Here is a 14160-nt window from a genome sequence, read left to right as displayed (position 1 = left end):
TCATTACTTCACAAGGGAAGAAACGAACAACAGATGACTCAGAGCAGGTTGAAGCATAAAGCAATAAGGTAGACTATGCAATTAACAGAGTTGCAGACTTACCCACCTTGAGAAGTTGGAGTTCCCCCCACAGACAAGACACCCCATGTCTCCATAGAAAACCTGCGTAACTGTGAGGTAGCTACATTGACAGTCACAAAGTTGGTGTTAAAATAAAATCTTGCTGTGGCCATAAAGGAAAAATGAACCATTCTATCCATTTTACAGTGTGGTATACAGGTGTTTTGTGTTTTAGGGGAATGGTTAGGAATATGACAACAACCTGTGTTTCTATGAAAAGCACTCTCATCTTGAAAGATATCGCATCAGTCTCAGAAATGGCCTCTTAGCCAGCAGCTAGGGGAAGGAATGAGTATTCATGAAAATGGCTGCTAATCCAGAGGAAAGAATAAAGCATTAGAAGGGAGAAACCTGGGACACCAACAATTCAATTTTGTCCTGTTTCAGTCACGCACAGCAGCTTTCAGTTATTTACTGCATTTGCTCTTTCTTATAAGATCATCCTATTCAAAAGTACACAGAAACAGCTTTTCCTAAAGTAGCTGATCTCCTCACACAGGCTTGTAAACTGCCAACTTCAGTCCAGCCAAGAAAGGATTTTAAGAGCTGGGTTCTGTTCCCCATGGATCAACAGAATGGGATGGATGCTGCCCACAGCTAGATCGGCAGTAACTCACTGTGCTCAACAGCTCTGTATAGACAAGATTAATCTGAACACTGTGAGACCATGTCACTGGAAAGAGACAGCATAACTCAATAGCCCTAGCATGAAGATGGAATTATTTACTGTCACTTTTCAGAAAGCAACTAGAACTTTTTTCAATTACATGAGAGCACACGAGTTATAGAAAATATGGGTGCTTTTGTATACTTGAGGCAGATGGATAGCTGCTGTGTCTTAGAAAAACACAGAGCTGCATGCTAGAAAAACAATATCCCATAAGTTAGTATTTAAATATTTATATATCAAATAGGTGACACCAGACACTCAAACATCTTGCACATGTTGTTCGCATTAGATTAAGCTGTTTTGCTTGATGATGGGAATATGACATTAGGAAATGATAATGAGCCTTTCTGAGGAGTCTGACTGCTATCCGGGTAGTATCTCTGGAGCAAGACTGGCTTCATAAGTTGCTTACATCCCCAGCACCCACTCAGAATTTCTGCCATAAGGCTCAAATCTGCTTTCGTATTATAGAGAGGTAAGAAAACGTACCCAGGAAACATCAATGCATCAATGAGTTGAAGCAAGATATTCTAATAGTTACATTTCTCTTCCAGTTCTGCTGGGCAGTGTATTGCAGGGGGTGTGGGTGGTCTGAACATCTCCGACCACCTGCATCTGAAGGAAGGTAAAAGCTCCATAGTCCTTTGGAAAGACCAGGACTAGTAGTTCTCTCAGCAAAGGTGTTAAGAAAATCCAAGCCTGCAAGCTGCCTGTTATTAAATATAATGATTATATTAATGGACAGCCATTACAGCTGTACCTCAGCCTTTCTAATGACTTCATAAGAATGGGGAGCAAAATGGTTTCTGTTTCCCACAGAGTTAAATGTCACATTTAATGGCCTGAAAGATAAATAAGAACCAAGCTGCCAAACCCATACTAGCATTCAGTAGCCATGATAAACAAAATGATCTCCATAAAGAGAAGGCATTATATATTCTCAGATCATAATCTGAAATTTATTATAATCTTTGCCCTGAAGGCAGAAGAAGGAGTAAACTGAAGTATTTCCAGTCGTTTCTGTGTAAGTGGAGAGAATCATTGCTCACGGTTGAATCAGAATAATTCTGAACCCAAATTACTCAAGAGGACAAGGCAGTGCAAAGTTGTTGTGAACTGTACAATTCTTCCACTGACTTACAGTCAACTGGACTCTTACTGTGATTTGTGTTCTACAAGCAGATTGTTCAAAGTGCAGATTTTCTCCTACAATGAGACAGTGAGGTGCTGCTGACTGGTATGCTTGAGGAGGGAAAGAGAGACTTTATTCTTCTCCAATTCACCAGATAAGGGAAGAGTCAGACCAAAAATAGATCCTGTTTCCACTTTCTCCTGTCATATGCTAGTTCCACAGTGAATAAAAGGCTATATAAAGATACAGGGGTGTCCTCTTACTCCTGTGCCACAAAAACATATATTTCAAGGCCAGCAACAGTCACACTAGATGAGGAGGAAGAAACACAGGCAAGGATGAATACAAGAGACAACTCCATCTGTGTGGACTACAGCAACTTGGAAAAGCAAGCTAAATGCAGCAAAACTACAGCAGCTTTCCTGTTTCTTGTCTGATGCAGAGCCATCAGAAGCTATGGCAGCCGCAATTGTTCTGGAGAGAACTGGGAAATATGTTGAGAGGCCAATGCAACTCAGGTCAAGTTCCCTTTTCATCACGTGGTATCAGGATAGGAACAATTAGTCCATCTCCAGCCTTGGTCTCAACTCCCAACCATTGCAACAGAAATAAATACTATTTCCCACGTTGCTGGAAAGCTTTGCAGCAGCTCTGTAACAATATTGGTAGCAAGAAAAAAAAAAAAAAAAAAGAGGTCTCCAACTTATTTTAGCCTATACCTTCCCAAAGATGTGCAAAGTACATCCATGTGACCTTCCCTCTCACCAGCCTGTCACCTTACAGATTATTCCTGCATTTCATCCAAGTATTACCAGATCAACAAACAAACAACCAAATCATCACAAATAATCCAAAATCCACTTCAAAGTGCTAAATGTAACAATGTGATAAAATGGTACCTATTACATTACATTAAAAATCCAAGCACCTAAAAGCAAGAAAATGAATAATTAAGAACATCAGTCTTCTGCTGCCCACAATAAAGCCACATTATTCCTATTTCATCACATTGCCATTAACTGTCACACTTTGATTGTTTTTAAAATGTATAATTTTGTTTTCTTGATGTCAGTAGCTAAATGTGTTCACTGAGAAGAGTGGGATCTGAACGGAAGGTACCTAGAAACAGCTTCATTAAAGTTATTAAGGAAGCATTAAAAAAAAAAAAAAAAAAAAAAAAAAAAAAAAAAGGAAGTATTTCTCAGCTTTTAGAAATAGGTTGTACTGAATATTAGCTTTTTACTGATGTCTAATAGGGAATGAAGGACATAAGGCACATTAACTGAAACCCATAAAGGAATGGAGATCTAACAGAACCAGAAAGTGTAAGCCCAAAATACAGAGACTATCAAATGCAGGATGGTCTTTTAGCCAAGAGATAGGATTGCTATAGAATAGCTGCTCCAACCAAGACTTCATAAAATTGGAAATAAACAGATAACCATCCCCACCACTAAATCACATTTTTCACCAAGTTTCTCTTGCACCTAAGTAGTTGTATAATACCTTTAGGAGGAGGAAATGAATCACCTGCTATGTTGATTCAAGATCATTCAAGGTAGAAAACCTAATCTGACTTTAAGGAAGTTATATTTCAACCAGACCAACCTGAAGTTGTAGCACAAGGGTGATATAAAAAGAGTTCGAATAAACATTCATAGAAATATTTATAATACAACAACATTAGTCAGTTTTGCATTCTCTTTTAATTGGCAAGAGACATTTGGTAGGGCTGGGCATTTCAAAACAGTATGAGCAATTCTTAATTTTACAGTCTCACATGCAAGAATTGGGACCAAACCTGAAGCCATTTTATTTACAAAATGCATGGGAACTGTGCCATTCACTCCAGTGTTGTTAGAATATCAACCACATATCCACTTAATCCAGAGATTGAAACATCAGGGCTAAATTGTGCATTTTTGCCCATGCACAGCCTTTCTGATTTGTTTCTGTTTAAGTAGAACCCTTTGCAGAACTAGGAGCCAGCTCATACTATTGGAACCATTTTCCTGAGGGGAGACAAGCACAGTTTTAAAAGCATTCAGGTAGTATGTGGATAAGTACATGAAGGAGCTGAAACCTGAAGATGGATTTCACAAGCTGAAAGAGATCAAATAGAATTATTCATCCAGTTTCAAACATTGATTAAATCCATAGATAGTGTCTGAGGGCTGAAGCCAACACAGATTTACAACTGAACAAAATTTACTACCAGAACTAGTTCCACCAGTGGCACTTGGCACAACAAGCTGCAGTTCCCCCTTCTCTCATTTTTGAGATACGCTTGTTTAATGTCTCAATAGCTTGTTTATGTCAGGGAAGGGGAGAAGGGGATTTCCATTTTTCTAACCTGCATTTCAAAGTCAATACATACTTCTTTGCTTTTACGAAATGTACATAAAATTGTATTTATTTTGTAATAACATAAACATATTAATTAAAAACATAGCTCCAAATATGTCCTTAAAACTATGTTAACTAACAATCAATGAATATGGATAGATTGTTTAAATTCTCAGAGCTGTGATAGGAGCAGGCAGAAGTTACTTTCTGTCTTCAGCATTTTATAGTTGGCCACATCTGAATAGCTGCTATTTGCAACTCCCATGTATTAGGTCATGGCCATTGTAAGAAGTAAGATATCTGACTTTATCAATCAATAGTCTAATGTGATTCAGAAAGTCATATGTCCCTATCTCTTTTAAAACCCAAAGAAACAAATGTTACACAAGCGGATCTAATAGAATCAGGCTACTTTCATGGTCTAGTTCTAATATACAAGGCAGAACGCTACTGGTGCACCAAGCATAAACTCAATAACATCAAATGTCTCTTGAAAGATGCAGCTTGTTGTTTATGTTCTGCCTACCAAGAGTTTTGTTAAGGGAAGCTGGGTACTGTTGAAATGTCATGGCTTTGTAAGCTCCCTCCTTTCTGATGACTACTTCTTATGAACTCTGGTCTGCCAAACCAGAGTTCATAAACCAGAGTAAGGCACAGCAGAATGCCCTGCTAAGTGCTATGATTTCTAGTACAAGCAGAATGTATGCATATATGTTATTCATAGTGAAATGACATTTGGGGCACAAGAAAAACAAGGAAAAACAATGGGAGGCACATTGGTTTTGCCTGTTTAAACAAAGAAAATAGGAAATGTCAGGCTTGACACGTGCATTGAGTTTCCTAAAGAATAAGAATCTCTTAGGTTGGTTCTCCTTCTACTTATATTTGTTTTTCTATTGCCAGAATCATATTTGCTGCAGTATAATCACTCTTAATTTACTTAAGTGTGAGAACAAAACCGTCTGATTCCTGTTTAGAATCAGCATTGTTGTGATATTCTCAATACTTTAAACACTTTTATGATATTCAAAAAATATCTTAGTCTTCCAAAAATTGCTCTTCTTTAAGTTGTTTTGGTCAAGTTCCAAACTTCATGTAATTTGTGTTGCTAATATTACCTCATTTCCAAACAAGACTTCATACATTTTTTCAACTCACGACCTTTCTTAATATAATCTCTATAATTGTACTTTAGCAAAAGCACTTGAATGCTTGAGAAAAATATCTTATTAAATCCATGATAAAGTAGGGACTGAGCAATTATATGCTGGAAGGGGAAAATTCACCAGCAACTGCACATTACAAAGGTTGCAAAGTGCCTTGATGAGCTGACTGTGGCTCTCTGATTGATGAACAGCAGTAGATATGCATAAAAGAATGTGGGTGCCTCCAGCTTGTCTCTGCCTTCAGTGAAGTCAGAGAAGAGGGAAAACAAAGTGCTTTACAGAAACACACTCCCTTGCCTGGACTGATAAGCCTACAAAATAAATGATATGCATTAAACATAAGTAAGGGCAATAAAGAGAGCATATGTCTTCATATACACTATGTTTCAGGATATTCATCCAAATTCATCTCCTGTGCTGTTTCTGTGGAGCTATTAACAAAGGATAAATGTAGCTCACTGTTGAATTGTATTCTGATCTGAACAAGATCAGAGACAATAGCTGTGTGAAAGCCTAGGGCTCAGATCCACTCCCTTAATCCCTGGTGGAGAGGTAGTACAGTTTCAATTGAAAGGGCATCCAGGCTGCTGTGTCAGAAGCAGGCAGGTAGATTACTACAAGCAGCAGGAAACATATAGTCCCCATCTAGAAGACACCACCAAGGCTGTACTAAGCAGAATTTGAAGAGACAAGTACCCCACCTGTTTCCTAGACTCCGTGGGACAACCAGATGTCAAGCCGACATGGCTTCTTTAGCTGCCAAAAATGTGGAAAAACCTTAATCATAAGAATTCAGCAGGCAAGGAGAGCTGTGAGAAGCTACAGAAGAATCACAGGAAAGCACTTCTCTTTCTTTGCAATACCTGTGAACCCCAGTGCTCACACTGCAAAACACTCCTGCAGAGCATCCCCTAGAAACAGCATTAGCTTCAGCGGTTTCTAAAAGTGAAAAAAGTGTGAAAAATAACAGGATTTCCACAGCATAGAAGAACAAGTCTTTAAGGGTTAGGGGGACAAAAATGTTATATTTAGAATTTTGGAAGGGAATGGCCTTCCATTTATTGTTTTTGGGAATGGGTGCGATCAGACAGCGGAGAACTGATATGTGAACACTTTAAGGTTAAACCTTCTTTAAATGTATCCACTGATTTCTTACCTACACTCTGCTGTGTTTCACAGAAATCCCATGCCAATATTATTCAGCTATGACAGGAATAAATACTGGGCTACATTATACCACTACTATAGCAACAAGTCCTCCATTTTTCTCCCCTCCAATAACTCCTAGAAAGAGTTGTGATTTTCAGCAATATACCATTGTTTCCTATAGTTACAACTTACATGTCATGACTATTATATACTGCACCAATGGCAAAACTCCACTAATTGGAAAAAAATATATACCAATAGTGTCCCTGGAGAAAAACCCACTTTTCTATTGGTCACAAAATAACCAAGTCCTGCATCTGTAGCAAAGGCAATGCTACTTCTCACCACTGTATCACACCGAATTTCCTACTAAATTGCTTCTGTAGCTTAAAAGTTAAACTCCCGGTGATTCAAGAAAATGGGAATTTTCACACCTGTTACTTGTCAGCTGTGGAAGCCCCTTTCCTGCCATTTTTTTCATCAATATCTTTCCACTACTGCCTCCTTCTGAAATGATAAATAAATTATTGTGAAATAAATAAATAAATAAATAAAAATCACATTGTATACTGGTCCTTTTAGGATTATGCTGCTTACAAAGCTGTTCAAATTGCTTCAGTATTTAACTGTGATCTGACCAACATCTACCAAATCCTGAAAGTAGCTGCTTTTATCAATGTAAGGCCAAGAAGCATTGCACCAAACCAAGTTACCAGGTTTTCATTTCCATACTGCCTTAAAGCTCAAGAGCCCAAACAATTCCCAGCCCATCACAATTTAGTGGACAACTCTTGTTCTGTTTCACTCTCCACTCGCCGTTTCCTTCTGTCTGATATAAGTCAAACTTGTAAAGCCTGCTTACCTTGCAGATGTTCTCACAGAAAGTTATCCTAAAATAAGTCAATTATCATCTGGGAACTGGAACATGGCCCTTTTGTGCATGGGTCTAGTACAAGAAGGAGATCAGCAATCTGTAACGCAGCCCCATACCTCAAGAAGCTCTTCCCTTTGCAATGAGATCAAAGGTATCTTGGCTTTGGTATTTAGAAATCTAGATACCGATTAAAATTCTGGAATACTCTGACAACAGCTGCTTTAAACAGAAGATACCAGATGGTAATATTTGTGTGGGTACCACATAGTCTGGCAAGGAACAAACTAATGATGCACAAAATGCTTTGATGCACAGCCTTCAAGCACTAAACTTAAAGAGATATGAAGCTTCATACAAGGACTCATCTGCCCTGCTGTTCAGTTGTGTGTGAAATAATTTTTAACAAGTGTACAGGTAAGGAGACACAATGTTATTCAGCGTGGTGTTTTGTGGATTAAAATTAGTACCGTCTCTCAGCATGACTAATATTTGTGAACTTGTCCATAAATTTTGCAAAAAGCTATAGGCCACATTTTAGGCGTATTGCAGTTAAGATTTCCCGGTGGGTGTTTGGAATATAAAAATCCAGCAGTCATATGGAGATTAGAGCACAGGCCTCTTTCAATCATATTTGGGAAATGAAATATAATGACAGCCTAAAAGCCCCTATCCAACAAAGTCTGTCAAATTAAGGACCTCAGGAAAACTCATGAAATACTACTCATATGGGTATATTATCAACACAAACAAGACTAGAGTTGTACCCTACAAATGGTTTAGGACAGAAAATTTCAGGGCTATCTGCTGTATGAAGATGGATAAGAGGCTCTGATTAAATGCCTTTGGTAGGGATGATGTGATCAACAACAGAAGAATGACAGAAACAGTGAGAGGATTTCTTGTATGGTCTTGCCACAATGTGTGAAGACTCAGAAAGCCGTAAGCATCACCTATATACTGTTGGGGTTTTTTATTTACTGAAGACATCCACAGAGCACGGTGCAGAAGTAAGAAAAGTAGCAGTATCTATGAAGCTGTGTGCTGTTTAAAGGAATGTATGACTTTTCCACTCTTACTCTAGAGTTCATGTACTGTATTTGTAACCAACCTGGCCAAGCTAAGTGCAAAGCTAAACCCAGATGCACATTGATTTGTGTTTTTTTGTGTGTGTGTGTTTTGTTGTTGTTGTTTTGTTTTTACTCCAACCCTGAGCATGTGTAGCACAAAAATAAGAACCTATGTAAAGTATATACATTTACAGCTCAGGGCTCAGGTGGGATCTGCATGAAAATTGCATGGGGCAGATAAACTTGTTTTCCATTGTAATGCTGAAACATTTATCAAAGAACACAAAGTAATGTTGAGTGATTAGTTCAGCATTTCTGTGTGCTGGAAAGCTTACTGATTTTTATTATTATTATTATTATTATTATTATTTTGTACTAAAAAGTAAGTGCAGCAAGCCTTCTTTGCATTATATACTCTATTTCTCATAATTTATTTATTTATTATAAAATAAGCAGAAGTCTGCTAACAAGTAACAGATAATTAAAGCTTGACCAAGGTCAGATAAATTATAATAACCATTATAAATTATAATGGACGTGTACCTCTATAAAGCACAACTATATTACTCATTAATATTATTTGTACTCTTAGGAGAGACTCCCTTAAGTATGCATATGCTAAAGAAATGACTGTTTAAAATAATCTAGACTAAAATTCACTATAGATGATCTAAGTCAGTTACTGGACTGTGACTCCAGTGATGGTCCTTTTTTTCCTCTATCTTGCTATTTAGGACTTCTGAGAAAGAAATTAGAGTGATAATTATTGTCCCTAGAAATTTAAGACAGAACAATCACATCAAATCGTAAAAACTTATTTATGTACTTTTTCATTTGTTCTGTTGGACCATTTGTCCAGGATGACTATTATATTCAATATCCTCAGTATATTAGCATCCTGCAGTAATGTATTTAACTTGGGCATGTTTATTATATTTATTAACCAAAGGACAAAAATAGTAGAATGAGACGCAATAGAATACATACATCTTTTGTGTAGTTAGCAAGCAATATATTTAATTGTTTCTCCTACATGTCTGTTGATTTAAATGAGGGTCAACAACAGATTCTAAATCCAATATAATTTACTTGGTACAGACCACGTTCTGTGCCAGGGGTCTGAACAACCCTGAACTTAAGTACTGCTGTAGCCATAGAAGTTCTTGCAGACACAGTGAGAAGTTCCCACTGGAAAGCAGCTGTATGTCTGCACTGGGGAAGGAAGAAGTGTCCTACACAGCCCTGCATCCATCTGCAAGAACAAAGTCACAAAGTTCTGTCCACCTGTTGCACATGGCACGGACACATGAAATCTGGCTCACGTACTCCTGTTGTTTTCCCAGCAACTGAAGTATAAAAAGAACTCTTTTGCAACCATGAAATGCCAGAGTGCACTTATGCCACCCGAATGATCTGGAGGACTACACAAAAGTATGGGAAAGCTACAAAATGCCCAGTGCTAGAAGGCCAGAGCCTTGCCAGCAGCTAAGGCAAGAAGTGCCTGAGGTCGCCATCACTGGTGACACTCCTGGTGTGAAGCCATCAGGTGAGGACACAGAAGGCTGGCACAGCCAGAACATAGCATAAACTGTTCCCATTCACAGAGGAGAAAAGGTACAGCTCCTGAAAAATCAGCCCAGACTAAAGGTCCTGCCGGCTCAGTACCTACCTTTGAGAATAGACAGAAGTATGTACATTGAGTAGAGGACAAGAACGGGGTAAGAAAAAAATCATCTCTCTTGGCAGACCCTCTCAGATGTATCACTATACAGTTACCTTTTTTTAAATGGATGAGTTGTCACTGTTTTACCCTGACTTACTTCATCAACACTTCTACTTTCCCCAGAGATGGGTTTAAGCCACAAACTTCCCATGCAGCTCTAAATTCCCCTGCATTTTCAGATGAGGAGATATGCCACGAGTTTTAAATTTATTTTCCCGTAGCTTGGAAATTATTCTTACAAAACAATAGTTCTCTACATTAAGTGAGCACACGTTTTATTCTCAAACTGTGAACAACTGTGCACTGGTTCTATGCTGTTTATTATTAGTTCTTCTCATTAGGCATGATTTCACTTTGATCACATCCACATGAAGTCACTGTGGATCTGTCACAACTATTCAGAATGACAGAACAACTGGCTTTCTTTTCAAACAGTGAATGAAGAGCAATGAAAGTAGGGAAAATGTGCATCCAACATACTGCTGGAGTGTAGATGCAACAAAATACCTAAAATGTTAAAGGATCTTAGGGCCTAAGGACAGCTTTTGTCTCCTGAATTATCATAGGACTATTTTTGAGTTTTACACAGAATTGGGGTTGGAGAAAATACAGAAGTCATTTAGAGCATTGCAATCTTCAAACAAAACATAGCTGAAAATTGTAGAAACTCCGGAGGTCATCATACAGTCATTGAAACAAATTGCAAAACTATTGCAAGACAGAGGGAGCAGAAGCCAGCTATCTGATAAGTTATTAAATACCAAGTACTTTTTAAAAGTACACAATTTCTTTGATACTCTCTTCAAAGCAATTTGTCATACACTATCTAGTTAATTTTCATAATATAAGTACTGCTTCTACACTTTGAAAATAGGGTAACTAGGGACAATTTAGCATTAGCAATCCTTTAGTGAAAGTGGGGTAACTAAGCCACAGGAGGTGCCTCATTCTTTCTGGCTATGAATAAATGTCAGTATCAGTTTTTAAAAACAGAATTTCTTGGCTCCTCTTCTTGAGGAACATATCCAAAATTCTATCTCACTTTCTATGCGGCATGAAAACAGAACTAAAACACCACTAACATCTTCTACCTTGTACTATGCATATTCCTTCATTTTAAAAATATTTTGTATAGTTCTATTCAAGCTAAATGGAAAGGACATACAGTCTGAATCAGAAAGTGACAACTATAGTACTCCCCAAGGTCATACCCTTGTTATTTTTATTATGTCTGCACTAGAATGCCTGCTAAAATAGTTATGTTATAGGTTAACCTCAGGAGAAGATCCTGCTTTTGCAGGTCTACTTGTATTAGCATGCAGCAATACCAGAGTCATATAAGGCTTGCTAACCTTTTGATCATCTCTGTACAGCTTGTGGGCAGACAGCAAGTGCAACCAACTCAACTCTATCTCTTACCTCAAAACTGCTGAGATCCAATAATTTCATATCATTGTAACAGTGAATTCATCTTTAACCCACAGCACTGCAACATGAATTGAATCTACAGTGGTCTTAATGTCTAAGAAAATATCCCAGATTAAAATTTCAATTATTTGTACTATCTTAATAGCAAAGAAATGATAATAAAATAGCCATAGGATTAAGTAGTTACTGCCTAATGTTTCCAGTCTTGCTATGAATTGTACAAATTCGTTACAGGTACTTCCAGATCCCAGTTCTCACAGAAGGAAAATGTAACTCATTTTTGTTCAAAGATAATGCATTATGACAGGAAGCATTCCTAGTGATGCACAGGTCCTAACAAAAATAGCGGCTGGATTGAACAGAGGCATTGTGCTCCTTAAAGACATTTAGCAAATGGGATTTTCTTGTCAGTGTGCACCTGCCATTTTTAAGCGATCCCTCCTGAACCTCTGCAAGAATGGGCAGATGGCACTAGGTATTTCCTAGGGTTATGGACACCAATATCTACAGGTAAACATAACCATGTTAAGCGTGTTGCTTTTAACAGACTAATACAAAATTATGATCCTCATTTATTTTATAGAGATGTGCATAGGGGTTTTCACTTTCCTAATCTGTGTTAATCAAGCATAAACTTGACCTCAGCATGAAGCCACTATGACCAGAAAAAAATGGCCTCTTTTAATTACTTGTTTCCCCCTCTGTTTAGACCAGTAAAGTGCATTACAATGTCTTTTAAGTTGGGGTATTCCGTGTCTTGTTAAATGCCTGTGACTCTAGCATTTATACCCACTTCACAATCCCTTTGTAGCTTCCTGTGTAGGTAAACTGGGTGTAGCACAAATGAGAGCCCAACTCCAAATATAGACAGCCGTGTTTAGCACATTTGTTACCACATTAATTTCCTGCATTCCTGTTCCAACATGAATGCCATTTCCCAGTGCAGAAGAGCTTCAGCTGTAGACAGTTCAGAGATTAGCCTCAGGCCACTAATATTCTGGAATAAAAATGCTATTCTTTCCTTTGAGACCCATGCCATCTCTGGAATGAAGGCTGATGTGTCAGCATACAGACAAGGATGCTAAGTGTGCTTTTTGGAGCAGGCATTCCCAACATTTTCTCAGCACCGGGAAAGATTATTCTTTCTGTGGCATCAGTACCGGGACTACATATTTTCAGAAGCAAAGGAATGACTTTGAGGAATGATCAGTTCTTCTCCTTTATTTCCCACTACCACCAAACATTTCCAGCCCCTTCCCCTTACTCTTGTCAGGCTGATCACTTTCGTTACCTCCCTATTTAAAATTGTGAGGGAGGAAAGAATGTTTTATCGGTGCCAGAGAGGAATGGTTGCAAGGGACAAGGGAAGAAAATTAGAAGAAAAGAAAAAGGTGAATGGTTAGGATTCCCTATCTGTTCAATAAAGACCCACACCACATCATCCTCTCATAGCACATATTGTCTCATGTAGAGTTAAATCATTTTTTAATTTGGAAACTTAACAATCAGCAAGAATGCTAGCTGGCAGTACACAGCAGCTCCTTCATCCAAGGAAGGCTTCATATCTCCAAGAAGGACATATTCCTTCTGCTGTCAGTGAGCCATTTCCTATTTTGTGCCAACAAGTCTGCTGAAGGCTTGTCAGTCAAGACAAAACACAGAGGTCCAAAAATATGGTGCACATTTGGCCATAACTTTCCCCACAGTCAACTACAGAACTATAGGAGATAGCAGTTGAGGAAGCTATGGGAGAAAAAGAGATCTCCAGTTCACCAAAGTGCATGAGCATGGAGGAGATATGCCGCTTATAGTGTGGGTGTTCACCTCACCTCCACACCCACATTCACACACATCCATAAAAAAACGGTGCTGAAACTCCCAGTGCAACAGGCTGCATTGCACTGCAGCCCACTATGCTACTAGAACAATCTAGTAGCTTCCATGCTCAACTGGGATATGCCTCACATGCAGCCTGCCCATCCTCACTGTATAGCACTGCATGCAGGACTATCCCTCTCTCATACTGTCCTTGTTTCAGTTTTGGCATTCCCTAAGCTCTCCTGCTTTTCTCAGTCCTTCTGTGGAGGTGATTGTATCATTGCAATTGTCCGAGGGCAGCCATTCTTACCTTCAGATCTTGCACCATTGTCCTCACTAACAGCAGCTGACATAGCTCAGGTGACCCATGGTCATAAGCCATGTATAACTTACATGGCATTGGCTTGGTTGGAAAGAAGCTTTACTTGAAAACAGAAGAGTGAAGAGACAAAGATGGATGTACCATTCATCTCTCAGATATGTCTGGAGGTACATGTTGCTGCAACAGATTTACAAGTAAACCAATATTTTTTTTTTCAATTTGTTTTCAGTGCTCAGGGTTATTTTTGGCCAGGAATGTTATTCTTTGAGTGTCTGAGCTCCTCTGGAGGCTTCTTCTTCCTGTGAACCATGACTGGTTCACTGAGCAGCCTCCAAGTCCTGTGTG

At 38.6% G+C, this 14160-nt stretch overlaps 1 protein-coding gene across 3 annotated transcripts in view; it reads right to left on the bottom strand.

Moving 5' to 3' along the window:
* KCNK2 (potassium two pore domain channel subfamily K member 2) overlaps positions 1 to 14160 on the bottom strand; it is a 134910-nt gene that overhangs the window by 111378 nt on the left and 9372 nt on the right. The window contains exon 1 of one of the 3 annotated variants that reach the window (XM_072035511.1): positions 13804 to 13889. The exons of the other annotated variants lie outside the window; for them this stretch is intronic. The gene's annotated coding sequence lies outside the window, so the exon portion shown is untranslated. Of the gene's footprint in view, positions 1 to 13803; positions 13890 to 14160 lie in introns of those variants that run through there. 3 annotated transcript variants of the gene reach the window in all.

The sequence above is a fragment of the Anas platyrhynchos genome, chromosome 3 (genome assembly GCF_047663525.1).
Source record: "Anas platyrhynchos isolate ZD024472 breed Pekin duck chromosome 3, IASCAAS_PekinDuck_T2T, whole genome shotgun sequence".
Taxonomy (NCBI): Eukaryota; Metazoa; Chordata; class Aves; order Anseriformes; family Anatidae; genus Anas; species Anas platyrhynchos.
The sequence above is the reverse complement of the archived record's forward strand: the minus strand, read 5'-3'. Positions and strand labels throughout refer to the sequence as shown.